The 12868-nt window shown below is 43.7% G+C and overlaps 1 long non-coding RNA gene across 1 annotated transcript; it reads right to left on the bottom strand.

Moving 5' to 3' along the window:
* Positions 1-4930: 4930 nt before the first annotated feature.
* LOC105530698 lies at positions 4931-9393 on the bottom strand. Its single transcript, XR_001004683.1, has 3 exons — positions 9273-9393; positions 7936-8161; positions 4931-7224 (listed from the first exon to the last, which is right to left on the bottom strand). It is a non-coding gene; the product is annotated as an uncharacterized LOC105530698 (long non-coding RNA).
* Positions 9394-12868: the final 3475 nt, after the last annotated feature.

Below are 12868 nucleotides of genomic sequence, written 5' to 3'. Positions count from 1 at the left end.
CTCCAGTGATCTGCCCACGTTGGTCTCCTAAAGTGCTGGAATTACAGGTGTGAGCCCCCACGTCTGACCTCTGGTATTTCTTAAGTAGCAAATGTACATCCTATTTAGGTGCTGAATCAAGTAAAGGGCAAGTAAAAAAAAATTTAGTTTTAGTCTAAATTGGTTGTAAACCTAGGCATCTAGGAAAAGTTGTACTAGAGAGTACAACTCTGTACGCTTCAGAATAATTCAACGTAATTTTATGAAAACCCTCTTGGCACTTGGTTAATTGGATAAATGAAAAGAACTTGTAATCTCCACTGTAAAGCAAAGTTGTAACCAATGATTTGGCTTTTCCATTTGGTTAAACTTTGCTCTCAGTGCAAATTGTCACTCCGCTGCGTATTTCTGTTTCCTCTTTGCTGACATTTTCCTTGCTAATGATACAGGGGTTAAGAAGAAATCACTTAGGCAGGTAACAAAGGTATGGCAGTCCTCAGTAAGGCTTTGTTTTCTTTTCATGAAAAGCAGCCCCAGCTCATTTTCTAACAAAGAGCAGCCTATAGAGTCGAGCTGCAGACATAGACAAGTGAATGCCTGCAGGAACTAGGACTAGACATGTTCAAGATGGCGGCACCATCCTCCCTGCCCTTTGTCAGTCACAGGCGCAGTAAAGAGCAGATAAGATGGCAGCCATCAACTGGAAAAACCATTTGCATAATAAAATTAGGGTGGGGCGACCAGCCTTCCACGCACGCTATCTAAACGTCATACCTGATCCAGCCAATCTGTGAGCTCTATGTAAATCAGACATGGCTTCCTCAAACCTGACTGGTCCTTTCCACTGGGAGACTGCCTTCGCTATGGAGAGATCTGGTTTTCTTTCTCTTCTGCCTATTTAAACATCTGCTTCTAAACTCCTTGTGTGTGTCCATGTCCTAAATTTTCCTGTTGTGCAACGACGAACCTCAGGGTATAGACCCCAGACAACTGCTTCACTAGGGAGGTGACCAGTTCATGGGACTGGTGACTTTAGCATTTGACCCAGAGGGACAGTAACTGAAAGGGCTCTTTTATCCAGTGTCAGCTGGTGGATACATCTGCCTACAAAAAATGTGAAGTCAAATTGAGTCTCTTTGAGGTGACTGGAGCAGAGCTGGGAACAGAGACGTAGAGCATGAAACTGTTTTTTTTTTTTTTTTTTGAGACAAGAGTTTCGCTCTTTTTGCCCAGGCTGGAGTGCAATGGCGCGATGTCGGCTCACCGCAACCTCCGCCTCCCGGGTTCAAGCGATTCTCCTGCCTCAGCCTCCCGAGTAGCTGGGATTACAGGCATGTGCCACCACCCCGGCTAATTTTGTATTTTTAGTAGAGACGGGGTTTCTCCATGTTGGTCAGGCTGGTCTTGAACTCCCGACCTCAGGTGATCCACCTGCCTCGGCCTCCCAAAGTGCTGGGATTACAAGCGTGAGCCACCGCGCCCGGCGAAACGTTTTGAAATAATTTGAAATTTTGCCACTATGTTTTTTAATAAAACTATTCTAATGAACACTATTTTTAAGTAAAAATCCAACAATCAAATAGACTTAAAAATATAAATTCATTCTCTAAAGGCAAATGAATTCGGTATTTAAGGAAATGCAAAGGAAACAGCACTTCAGACTACACAGATATCCAAGCATATTAGGTGGCTGCATGTTATATTATAGCTTAATGGCCTGGTTTAAACAGTCTTGGATAATGATTAACCAAAAAAATGGACTTTGGGCCTGAACCTAACTCTCCTAAGGTTGTGGGCATTTGTACTGATGTAACAGTGTTGCTAGATCAACGGGAAAAACATTTCCAATGGGACAGAAAAACACACTTACTGCTGTCTCCACCCTCTCACTCCCGGGTCCATCTGTGTGTTTGGAGAATGGAAACACAGAATGGTTGCTACGGTCTTGAACATGTCATTTAGATCTCCTTGATAAAAGAAAACTCATTCCTCTTTTATTTTCTCTTCCCAAAGTGCATGATCCATGTGCTTGCTCTTCCCCACTCCCCACCACACCTACTCCTTTTGATTTGTTCCTTTTTATTTATTTATTTATTTATTTATTTATTTATTTATTTATTTATTTAACTTCCATACTTGGTATGAGGAACAGCTCATGTAACTACACTGCAACATAGCTGCACGGTGCGGCTGCCACATCTTCCCACTGAAGCCCCTTCTACTGCTTCAGTCCTGATCTTTTCAGTGTTTGGTAAATGAGGCGGCCTGGAATAAGGTCCTAATGTCAAAAGAGTTCAAAAGGAAAGTTATTCCTGCAAACATCCTCCCTCTGGCAGAGGATTCTCCATAGCCAGCCAGAGCCGTGGCGTGTAGGGATGATCAATGTTCAACAGGCCTCAGGGCTGGAAGAACCCCCGTGCCACTTTGTGGACTGTGGATCACCTTTTGCTTGTCTCCTGCCAAATTCCCTCCCTGGTCCTCTGAGACTCTCCAGCGTGTTTGGGAAGCAATTTTTGTACACAGACCCAGATAAATGTGTCTGTCTGATAAAAGCATAAGGCTTAAGGTGACTGTAGCATTTTTCTTCCACAAGGTTAGCAGTTTTGTTAGTGGAAATACATCTATACCTATCAATTAAGTTATAGCCTGGAAGATGCATGATGAAATGCTTCTGAGTGAGACTACCCTCGAGTTTGGAGAAAATCAGAGATCCCATTCATGATTAGAAAGCGCCAAGCCAGGTCAACTTGGAGGTGAATTGATTTCACCACGTGTGTTAGTTTACTAGGTTGCTGTAACAAAGTACCACAAACTGGAAGGCTTACAACAACAAAAGCTTTTTTTTCACAATGCTGGAAGCTGGGAAGTCCAAGATCAAGGCAGATCTGGCTCCTGGTGAGGGCCTGCTTCCTGGTTCATAGACGGTGCCTTTTCATTATAACCTCACGTGGTGCTAGCAAGGAGCTCTCTGGGGGCTCTGTTATAATAAGGGTGCTAAGCCCATTCACAAAGGCTTCACCCCCATGACCTAATTACCTCCCAAAGGCCTACCTCCTAATACCATCACTTTGGGGGTTAGGATTTCAGTATGGGAAGAAGCAAACATTCAGACATTCAGGCCATAGCAATGAGACGTCCATAGCAATCCACGCCTTCATGCTCCAGCCCCCAGTGCTCCCTGAGTGCATGTACGTCTGGGCATCGGTGCTCTTTGGCAGTGTTTAGCTGAATGTAAAGGTTAATAGCACCTTATCCAGGGAACAGCTGTTGTAGTCCCTGTCAGCCTGATTCTGGAGAGAACAGATAACAGACAGTGTTTAAGAAGTAGGATGGTCTCCAAGTTAAATGACTGTCCCAATCCCACAGCATCTGTGACCAGGGCTCACACCCCTTTTTTTTTTTTTTTTTGAAATGGAGTTTCACTCTTGTTGTCCGGGCTGGAGTACAATGGTACAGTCTTGACTCACTGCAACCTCCGCCTCTCGGGTTCAAGCGATTCTCCTGCCTCAGCCTCCAAAGTAGCTGGGATTCCAGGCACCTGACACCACGCCCGGCTAAGCTCACACCCTTTGACATTTCCCCCTTTCCCTCTGCTTCTATGAGAACTTGGCTAACTCCTGACAGATTCCATCATCCCTGCACTAGTTCTTAACTTCTGACAGATTCCACAATGCCAGGTCTTGAGAAATGGGAACCTATATCTCATTAGGTTTCCTCCTTTAAAAGTTCAGATGGGCATTTCATCTTACTTAAAATGATCAAATTTGATATTGTTCAAGAAATAAAACCTTTTAGCCAATTTATGCTGATCAGTATAAAGTTGTGTTTGATTTACAATAAATTTTAGGTGAAAACATGCTATCAAGCTTAAATATTATCATAAAAGTTTTAAATATAAGACAGAATACATATCTTTTGTAGAAGAGAAAGTTATCTTTGTATACCAAGTCCAGCTTCATATATATTTGAATATATATTTATGTGTGCATGTGTATAGATGTTTATATACATTTACATATTATAATGATATTTTGGGCAGGGTGAAAGTTATCTTTGTATACTAAGTCCAGCTTCATATATATATACACACACACACATATATATTCAAACATATATATAGATGTATACACATACACACACACACACACACACACACACACAGACAAATATATACAGAGAGTCTACTTAGTCTACTTGACCTGTCAGTTTGAGAGAAGTATATAATACAATACTGTAGACCAGGGCTTCTCAGTCTTGGCACTGTTGGCATTTTGCCCCATATATCTCTCTGTTGGGGGTGCTGTCCTGGCATTGCAAGTGTTTAGCAGCATCCCTGGCTTCTACTCACCAGATGCCAGTAGCACCTTCCTCCACCTTGTCCAATTTGTGATGACCAAAAATGTCTCCAGTTGTCACCAATGTCTCGTGGGAGGACAAAATTGCTCAAAGTAAGAACTACCAGTCTGCAGTGATTACAGTTACACTAAATTATCTGTGTATTCTTAGAGGTTTTTTTTTTTTTTTTTTTTGAGACATGGTTTCACTCTGTTGCCCAGGCTGGAGTGCAGTGGCATGGTCTCAGCTTACTGCAACCTCTGCCTCCCAGATTCAAGCGATTCTCCCACCTCAACCTCCCAAGTAGCTGGGATTACAGGTGTGTGCCACCACACCTGGCTGATTTTTAGTAGAGATGGGGTTTCACTATATTGGCCAGGCTGTTCTCAAACTCCTGTCCTCAAGTGATCCACCTGCCTCGGCCTCCCAAAGTGCTAGGATTACAGGCGTGAGCCACCAGGCCAGACCAAAGTTTTTGTCATATGTATTTACCACTATGCTATTTAGTACCTAAAGGTTCATCACTGTAATATTTTTTTCATGGCTTTTTTTTTTTTATCATTACCAAGTCACTCTGATGTTTTAAATTAAATGCCATATTATCTTTTCATGAAGATTGCTATTTCTACTACTTTTATTTGCATTTTCCTGAATAAATTATGGCTCATCCCTTTATTTTCAACCCCTTAATACAGTTCCTAGTTCAACATTTCTACCACTACTGCCGCACATCTCTTGGCCTTCTGCAGATGTTGTGAAGCTGAATCCATTTCAACCACAGTTCTTTGTAAGCACAGGCAGAGTTGTGCTGTGAATAGGGAAAGCATCTTTTTTGACCTCACATCTTAGTCAGTTTCGGCTGCTATAACAAAGTACCATAGATTGCGTAGTTTATAAACAATAGAAATTTATTTCTCCGATTTTGGAGACTGGAATTCTGAGATCGGGAGGCAGCAATGTTAGGTTCTGATGAGGGTCCTCTTCGGGCTTTCCAGCTAATTGTGCACTCACAAGAGGAAGGAGGGCACCAGAGCTCTTTGGGAGCCCTTTGGCAAGGTCACTACTCCCATTGACAAGGGCTTCTCTCTCATGACCTAATCATCTTCCAGGGGCTTCTCCTCCTCCTGCCATCACAGTGGGGGTTAGGGCTTCAACGTACGAATTTTGGGTGGACACAAATATTCAGTCCATAAGGCCTCACCTTGTGTACTGATACTGAGCTGTATTACTGAAATTTTGAGAACCTTATATCCCACAATTTTCTGCTCTTAATGTATTTGTTGGACTTTAAGTAGAACACATTAGGTCTAATATTCTTTTCAGTGGAGTTATTTGTGAGGTTTGATGCTGCCAAAGGAAAAAAATAGATTCTTTCTAACCGCAGTGAGTAAGACCCTTGATTTTTGAGTCTGTTTGGGAAGCAGGATGGGTACAGTCATGCTCGCTCAGGTGCAGCCCCACTCTTCCTACTTGCCTCTGATTTTTGTGCTTAGGGAGAAAAGCTTCTGAGAATGCAGCCTCTAGAAATGAGCACGGCTTCCGTGCGCTGAAAATCTTGCTGAAAAGCTCCTTTTGTTTCTGGGATATACCAGATGGAGTGTTCTCTGTACAAACAAACATTCAAAATCCTTGAGAAAAGATATGTAGGTTACAGTTTAACTTTCACTATCTCTACTAGGAGGGGGACAAATTCCTGAGGCAAAGGAGTTGCAGTGGAAAATCTTGAAATTTAGGCTGGGCACGGTGGTTCACGCCTGTAATCCCAGCACTTTGGGAGGCTGAGACGGGCGGATCACCTGAGTTCAGGAGTTTGAGACCAGCCTAACCAACATGGAGAAACCTCATCTCTACTAAAAATACAGAATTAGCCGGGCATGGTGGCTCATGCCCGGGAGACTGAGGCAGAAGAATAGCTTGAACCCAGGAGGCGGAGGTTGCGGTGAGCCGAGATGGTGCCATTGCACTCCAGCCTGGGCAGTAAGAGCGAAACTCCGTCTTAAAAAGAAAGAAAGAAAAGAAATTCTTGAAATTTAAAGAGTACGGCGAATGTTCCATTCATTTAACGTTGGGTAATGAATTGGAGCTGTCCTTCCTAGTCCCGCCCCAAGGGTCCACCCCTTCTGCCAGGACTGGTTTCCGCCCACTCATCTGTCATCTTGCTCAGTCGTCACCTACACAAAGCCTTCCTTTCTTCTCCGCAGGCAGTGCTGACGGCTTCCTCTTCACTGTCCCCAGCTCTTTGTGTGTGCTACATTTGGAATGAAACAAATTGTTCTGTAATGATTTGTTTACATATCTGTCTCTCCCAGTAGGTAATGAGCTCTTTGGAGTCAGGGACCACATCTTCATCATTTTCAGACACCCATCTCCTTTTGTTGAATTAATCTTTGAGTCTATTTTTAGATTTTTCTGAACTCCTTTTAGAGATTCCCATTGTCAGTAGCATAAACTCCAAACTTCACTTCTGTTGAGTGCTTTGACACCCCAGTGAGACTGAATATTTACAGTTCTCCGAAGACTCTGGTCTCTCTCTCCCCTTTCTTCTTTTACCAATAATGTTCCCTTTGCTTGGAATGTGTCTGCCCAAACACTAAACATCAACTACCCTTTCTTTGTTCTGGGTTAACTCTTCCTCATTCTCAAGATGGGTGAGAGCACACCCTGGGTGTTGCTACAGTATTCTGTGATTTTCCCAATATATCATTTAGCACACGCTGTTACGCTGTTACGGTCACCCCTTACGTGTCTGCCTCGCCCTCGAGGCTGGATGGTGCTGGAGTTGCTGTATGCAGTTTCCCTGCCTCCTAGCAGAGGGCCTGGTACTCAGTCAATGTTAGTAGGATTATGTTTCTTACAAAAGCCACATAAAATATCCTGAAACTTCATAGTAATGTAGAAAAAGTGTGTAATCTGAAATAGAAATGTTGAGTTCTTGTCCAGATTCTGCTATTTACAACTGGGGAGGAAAATAAAATATAAAAGTTTGTCTACGTTTAGAAGAGCAGACATAAGTAAAGAAAAATCGGCTCCTGCCAGGAAGTAGGACTCAAAGTGCCAAGATAGTGAAGAAACAGACAAGCTAGCTTAGCAGCAACTGGGGTTAACAAGGTACAACAGGAGAGGCCAGGCGCGGTGGCTCACGCTTGTAATCCCAGCACTTTGAGAGGCCGAGGCGGCGGGTGGATGGTTTGAGGTCAGGAGTTCTGGACCAGCCTGGCCCACATGGTGAAACCCCATCTCTATTAAGAATACAAAATTAGCCAGGCGTGATGGCGCATGCATGTAATCCCAGATACTCAAGAGGCTGAGACAGGAGACTCCCTTGAGCCTGGGAGGTGGAGGTTTCAGTGAGCCAAGATTGTGCCACTGCACTCCAGCCTGGGTGACAGAACGAGACTCTGTCTCAAAAAAAAAAAAAAAAAAAAGATACAACAGGCGGAAAGGGGGCATCAGCTCCTCGTGTTACCAAATGGCCTGGCAATGCAGGAACCTCAAGTACGGGCCTCTGGCCCAGGCAGATGGGCGACACTGAGATGGCCCTAGGGAAGAAATGAAAGAAAAGAATTGGTTTTTGATTGGGATAAAGAGAGGATCTCAAGCCTGAGGTTTATTTATTTGTGCCTATGCCTGCTGTTGATTCCCTGGTGAAGCTGCTGGAACAAATCCACATCTGCCTCGTGTGACCTCGCTGCACGGGAGGGAGACAGCAGAGCTCGCGCTTTGGCAAGGCTTTCCACATGTTGGAAATGTGACAGCTGCCTGGACTGCTCGTCCTGGGCTTTGGCAACACTGACCACCTGTGCATGAAGCAGCAGGTCATTCAATGTCTTTGAGCCTCAGGATTTCTCTGTAAAATGAGGATATATATTTACAATATGAATCTCAGACAATATCAGCTTTGAACTTTTTAGATATAAAATTGTTTATGCCATCTGTCCCTGGCCACTCCTAGAATTCAACGACGATCTAGGAGGGCAGGCGTGTGTCTGGGGCCCTCTGTGTCCCCATGGAACTGTCCAACCTTGCTGTCACACACAGTCAGTGTTTTAAAATGGAATTTACTCTTTGACAGATGTGCTGCTATTTCTCTTTCAGTCTCTCTCATGGCTTAGATACCTCGAGCCTGGATGGCCAGGGCAGTGCATTGCATGCAGTGCAGATGGATGAGCATTCAAAAGGTGGCACCGTGGGGGCTCCTGGACATTGCATGGGCTCTGGAGTCAGAATGAATTCTATCCTTGCTCTGTGTGACCTTGAGCAAGTCTTGTATTACTTCTCCAAACCTCGGATTACTATCTGCAGTACGAAAATAACAAAGCACCAGGCCGGGCGTGGTGGCTCACACCTGTAATCCCAGCACTTTGGGAGGCCAAGGCAGGTGGATCTCGAGGTCAGGAGATCAAGACCATCCTAGCCAACATGGTGAAACCCCGTCTCTACTAAAAATAAAAAAAATTAGCTGGGCGTGGTGGTGCCTGCCTGTAATCCCAGCTACTTGGGAGGCTGAGACAGGAGAATCGCTTGAACACGGGGGCAGAGGTTGCAGTGAGCCGAGATCGTGCCACTGCACTCCAGCCTGGCAACAGAGTGAGACTCCGTCTCAAAAACAAAAAAAGAAAAGAACAGAACAAAGCGCCTACCTCCTTCCTGCGTGATGTGGGGAGCCTCTGGGCCGACGCATGTAAAGTACTTCCCTGCAGGCAACAGCCCAGCATAATCAGCAGGCAGTGGATGCCAGTTACTCTGGCTCCTTAGTGAGTCCTGAGGTGCACATGTGAAGTGGTTATTGTTATCCCTACTTTGCACGTGAGGAGAATGAGCCTTTTCATTAAGTGGCTGATTTGGAATTTTTTTTTTTTTTTTTTCTTTCCCAAGACAAGGTCTCACTCTGTTTCCCAGGCTGGAATGCAGTGGTGCGATCATGGTTCACTGCAATTGTAATCACCCAAGGGGCTTACCTTGCCCGCTGCCTAGACAGAGCTGATTCATCAAGACAGGGGAATTGCAATAGAGAAAGAGTAATTCATGCAGAGCTGGCTGTGCAGGAGACTAGAGTTTTATTATGACTCAGATCAGTCTCCCTGAGCATTCGGGGAGCAGAGTTTTGAAGGATAACTTGGTGGGTGGGGGAAAGCCAGTGAGCCAGGAGCACTGATTGGTCAGAGATGAAATCCTAGGGAGTCAGAGCTGTCTTCTTGCGCTGAGTCAGTTTCTGGGTGGGGCAGAGGGGGCACAACATCAGATGAGCCAGTTTATTGATCTGGGTGGTGCCAGCTGATCCATCAAGTGCAGGGTCTGCAAAATATCTCAAGCACTGATGTTAGGAGCAGTTCAGGGAGGGTCAGAATCTTGTAACCTCCAGCTGCGTGGCTTCTAAACCATTTCTGATCTTGTGGCTAATGTTAGTCTTACAAAGGCAATCTAGTCCCCATGCAAGAAGGAGGTCTGCTTTGGGAAAGGGCTGTTACTGTCTTTGTTTAAACTGTAAGTTTCTCCCAAAGTTAGTTCAGCCTATGCCCATGAATGAACAAGGACAGCTTGGAGGTTAGAAGTAAGATGGAGTAAGTTAAGTTACATCTCTTTCAGTGTCTCAGTCATAATTTTGCAAAGGCAGTTTGAATACCTCAGCTTCCCAGACTCAAATGATCCTCCTGCCTCAGCCTCCCACATAGCTGGAACTAGAGATATGTACTACCACATCTGGCAATTCTTTATTTTTTGCGGACATGGGGTTTCACTATATTGCCCAGGCTGGTCTCAAACTTCTGGGCTCAAAGGATCTTCCTGCCTCAGTCTCCCGAAGTGGTGGGATTATAGGCATAAACCACTGCACCCAGCCTGATTTGGGTTTTGAACACAGTTCTGTCGGACCCCTTGAGAGGAGCACTTTTCACAGTGCCGTGCTGAATGAGAAGTAATCCTTAAACTTAACGGACTTCCTTTCGACTGTAGAGAAGCTATTGCCCTTCTTTTCTTCTTCCTTGTCTTCAAGGAAGTTCTTCTTTTGTACTAGAACCCCAATGTGATCAGGGCCTTTTTTCCTATCCACGGCCAGGCTCTCAGGGACCGGGATCCCATTTCCCCCAAGCATAAGTCCTGGTGAGCTTAAGTCAGCTGGAATGGTAATGATCACATTCTCTCTGGTGAACAGGCTCACGGCAGTTCTGGGGGAGTTGGGAGAGAGGAGTCTTTGGGCCAAAAAATAAACACAGCTGGTAATGACCCAACAGAATGGTAGAGAGAATCTGAGTCCTTGAAGTTGCTGTGGATTTGTTTAATAAAACCATTTGGCAACCCACGACCCCACCTATTTTTATGTCACATAATAGGACTTTGTTAGGTGAGATAATACAATTCACTTAAAGTTACTTTTAATTAGGATTTATTTTATATTTATCTGTCTGTCAGTATCCATGGGGGATTGGTTTCAGGACCTCTCTCAGATTCCAAAATCCACAGATGCACAAGTCCCTGCTATAAAACGGTGCAGGATTTGCATATAACCTACGCACATCCTCCCGTATACTTTAAATCATCTTTAGGTTACTTACAATGCCTAATACAATATAAATACCATGTAAATAGTTGTTATACTGTATTGTTATGGAATAATGGTAAGGAAAAAAGTCTGTACATGTTCAGTACCATCACAACTATGCATTTTCTTTCCCAAATATTTTTGATCTGTGGTTGGTTGAATCTGTGGATGCAGAACTCATGAATATGGAGGGCTAACTGTATTTACAGCGAAAAGCATCTCAATGGATTTATCATCAGAGGAATCAATGAAGAGGGCTGATTAATGCAGTCAAACCTTTGAGGGATTTGTGAACACTAGAACCACCATTTCAAATCTGCAATAGGCGATCTGTGAGTGAATTATGGCATTTTGGGCTTGGAAGAATGAGAAGTCATCATGCCTAGTGTTTACTAAATGTTTTTCTTTTTTTCTTTAAAATTTTTTTGTGAAACAGAGTCTCATTGTGTTACCCAGGCTGGTATTAAACTCCTGGGCTCAAGTGATCCTCTCACCTCTGCCTCCAAAGGAAATCTATGCTGATCATTCCAGTTACCTATTTCTGCAGAACAAATCACCCCCAAAAGTTAATGACTTAGAACAACAAAAAATCATTTTATTATTTTGAAGGTCAGCTTTATGTATGAGTGTGGTTTGGTTATAGTAAAGAGTAATTCAAATACTCATTTAGCTTGTTGCTGTGAAGGAATTTTGTAGATGTAATTAGCATCGACAATCAATTGACTTTAAGTCGCTTGTCGTTGGCAATGTGGTTGGGTCTGACTCAATCAGTGGAGAGGCCTGAAGAGCAGAACTGAGGCTTCCCTTAGGAAGAAGAAATTCTGCCTGTGGATCGCAGTGTCACCTTGAGCTACCCATCCAGCCTGCCCTTCCTGACATCCTGCCCTACAGACTTCGGATCTACCTGACCAGCTCCCAAAACCACAAAGCTAACTCTTGCAATAAATCTATATCCTTCCATTCTGGATTTTTTCTGTGGAATCCTGACTGCTACTATCATTATTTCTCACAATTCTGGAGGTCGACTGGGCTCAGCTAGGTTTTTGCTTGGGGTCCCTTGAGCAATTACAGTTAGACAATGGCTGAGGCTAAAGTCCCCTTGGAGGTATCACTCACATGTATGACACTTGACTGGGACTTCAGCTGGGCATTAGCTGGAAAACATAGACGTGGCCTTTTCATGTTGTCTGAGCTTTCTCACAGCATGGCAGCTGGGGTCCAAGAGGGAGCGCCCTAAGAAAAGGAAGTGGAAGAACATAGCTTTTTTTTTTTTTTTAATGACCTAGACTCAGAAGTCATAGAGCCTCCATTGAGCCATCCTTGATTGGTAAAGGCAGTCATAAAGGTCTATTCAGGCTGAAAGCAAAGAACACAGACCCTGCTCCTCTATGGGAGGAGAGTTAATGTCACATTGTAGAAGAGTATCTGCCACAATGAACAAATTTTTACCAATTCATGGTTGAATGACAACAATCAAACCAAATTATTTCTATTTGGAGGACAATTTAGAGGACAGTCCATTATTCTGAGCTGAAGTTTTGGTGCTAAAATATCCTATATTTAGTTAAATGGTGATAATTGTATATCATATTGGGATTCATTTTGTAAATGTACTTACTGTGCAAAAATAAAATACTGGTGTCTTAAGGTCAGTCCCCAAGGTTTTGTGAAATTCAGAATCTGGCAATTTGATTGCATCCACTTTTCTGCTGAGTGTTGTGAGGACATTTGCAGCATTCCCCATAGTGATCGTTTATTCTCTGGACACTCCTGGTGACCTCAGTCTCCCCTCATTGAAAGATTTATCACTCTCATTGCCAACAATTCTTCCCAGTGTAAAGTTCTTACTGTCTGCCCTGCTGATGTGGAATCTTTCCTCTCTATTCATTTAACAGCCTTTCTACTTTCAGCACCACACCATTAAGTCTTCCTTTTTTAGGTTGAACAATCTTAATTCCTATACATATTCTTTATGTGACCCAGTCAGAATATTGGGCTCCGGGTAAGCTTGTGTAT

This window comes from Mandrillus leucophaeus, unplaced genomic scaffold (genome assembly GCF_000951045.1).
Source record: "Mandrillus leucophaeus isolate KB7577 unplaced genomic scaffold, Mleu.le_1.0 Scaffold84, whole genome shotgun sequence".
Classification (NCBI taxonomy): domain Eukaryota; kingdom Metazoa; phylum Chordata; class Mammalia; order Primates; family Cercopithecidae; genus Mandrillus; species Mandrillus leucophaeus.
The sequence above is the reverse complement of the archived record's forward strand: the minus strand, read 5'-3'. Positions and strand labels throughout refer to the sequence as shown.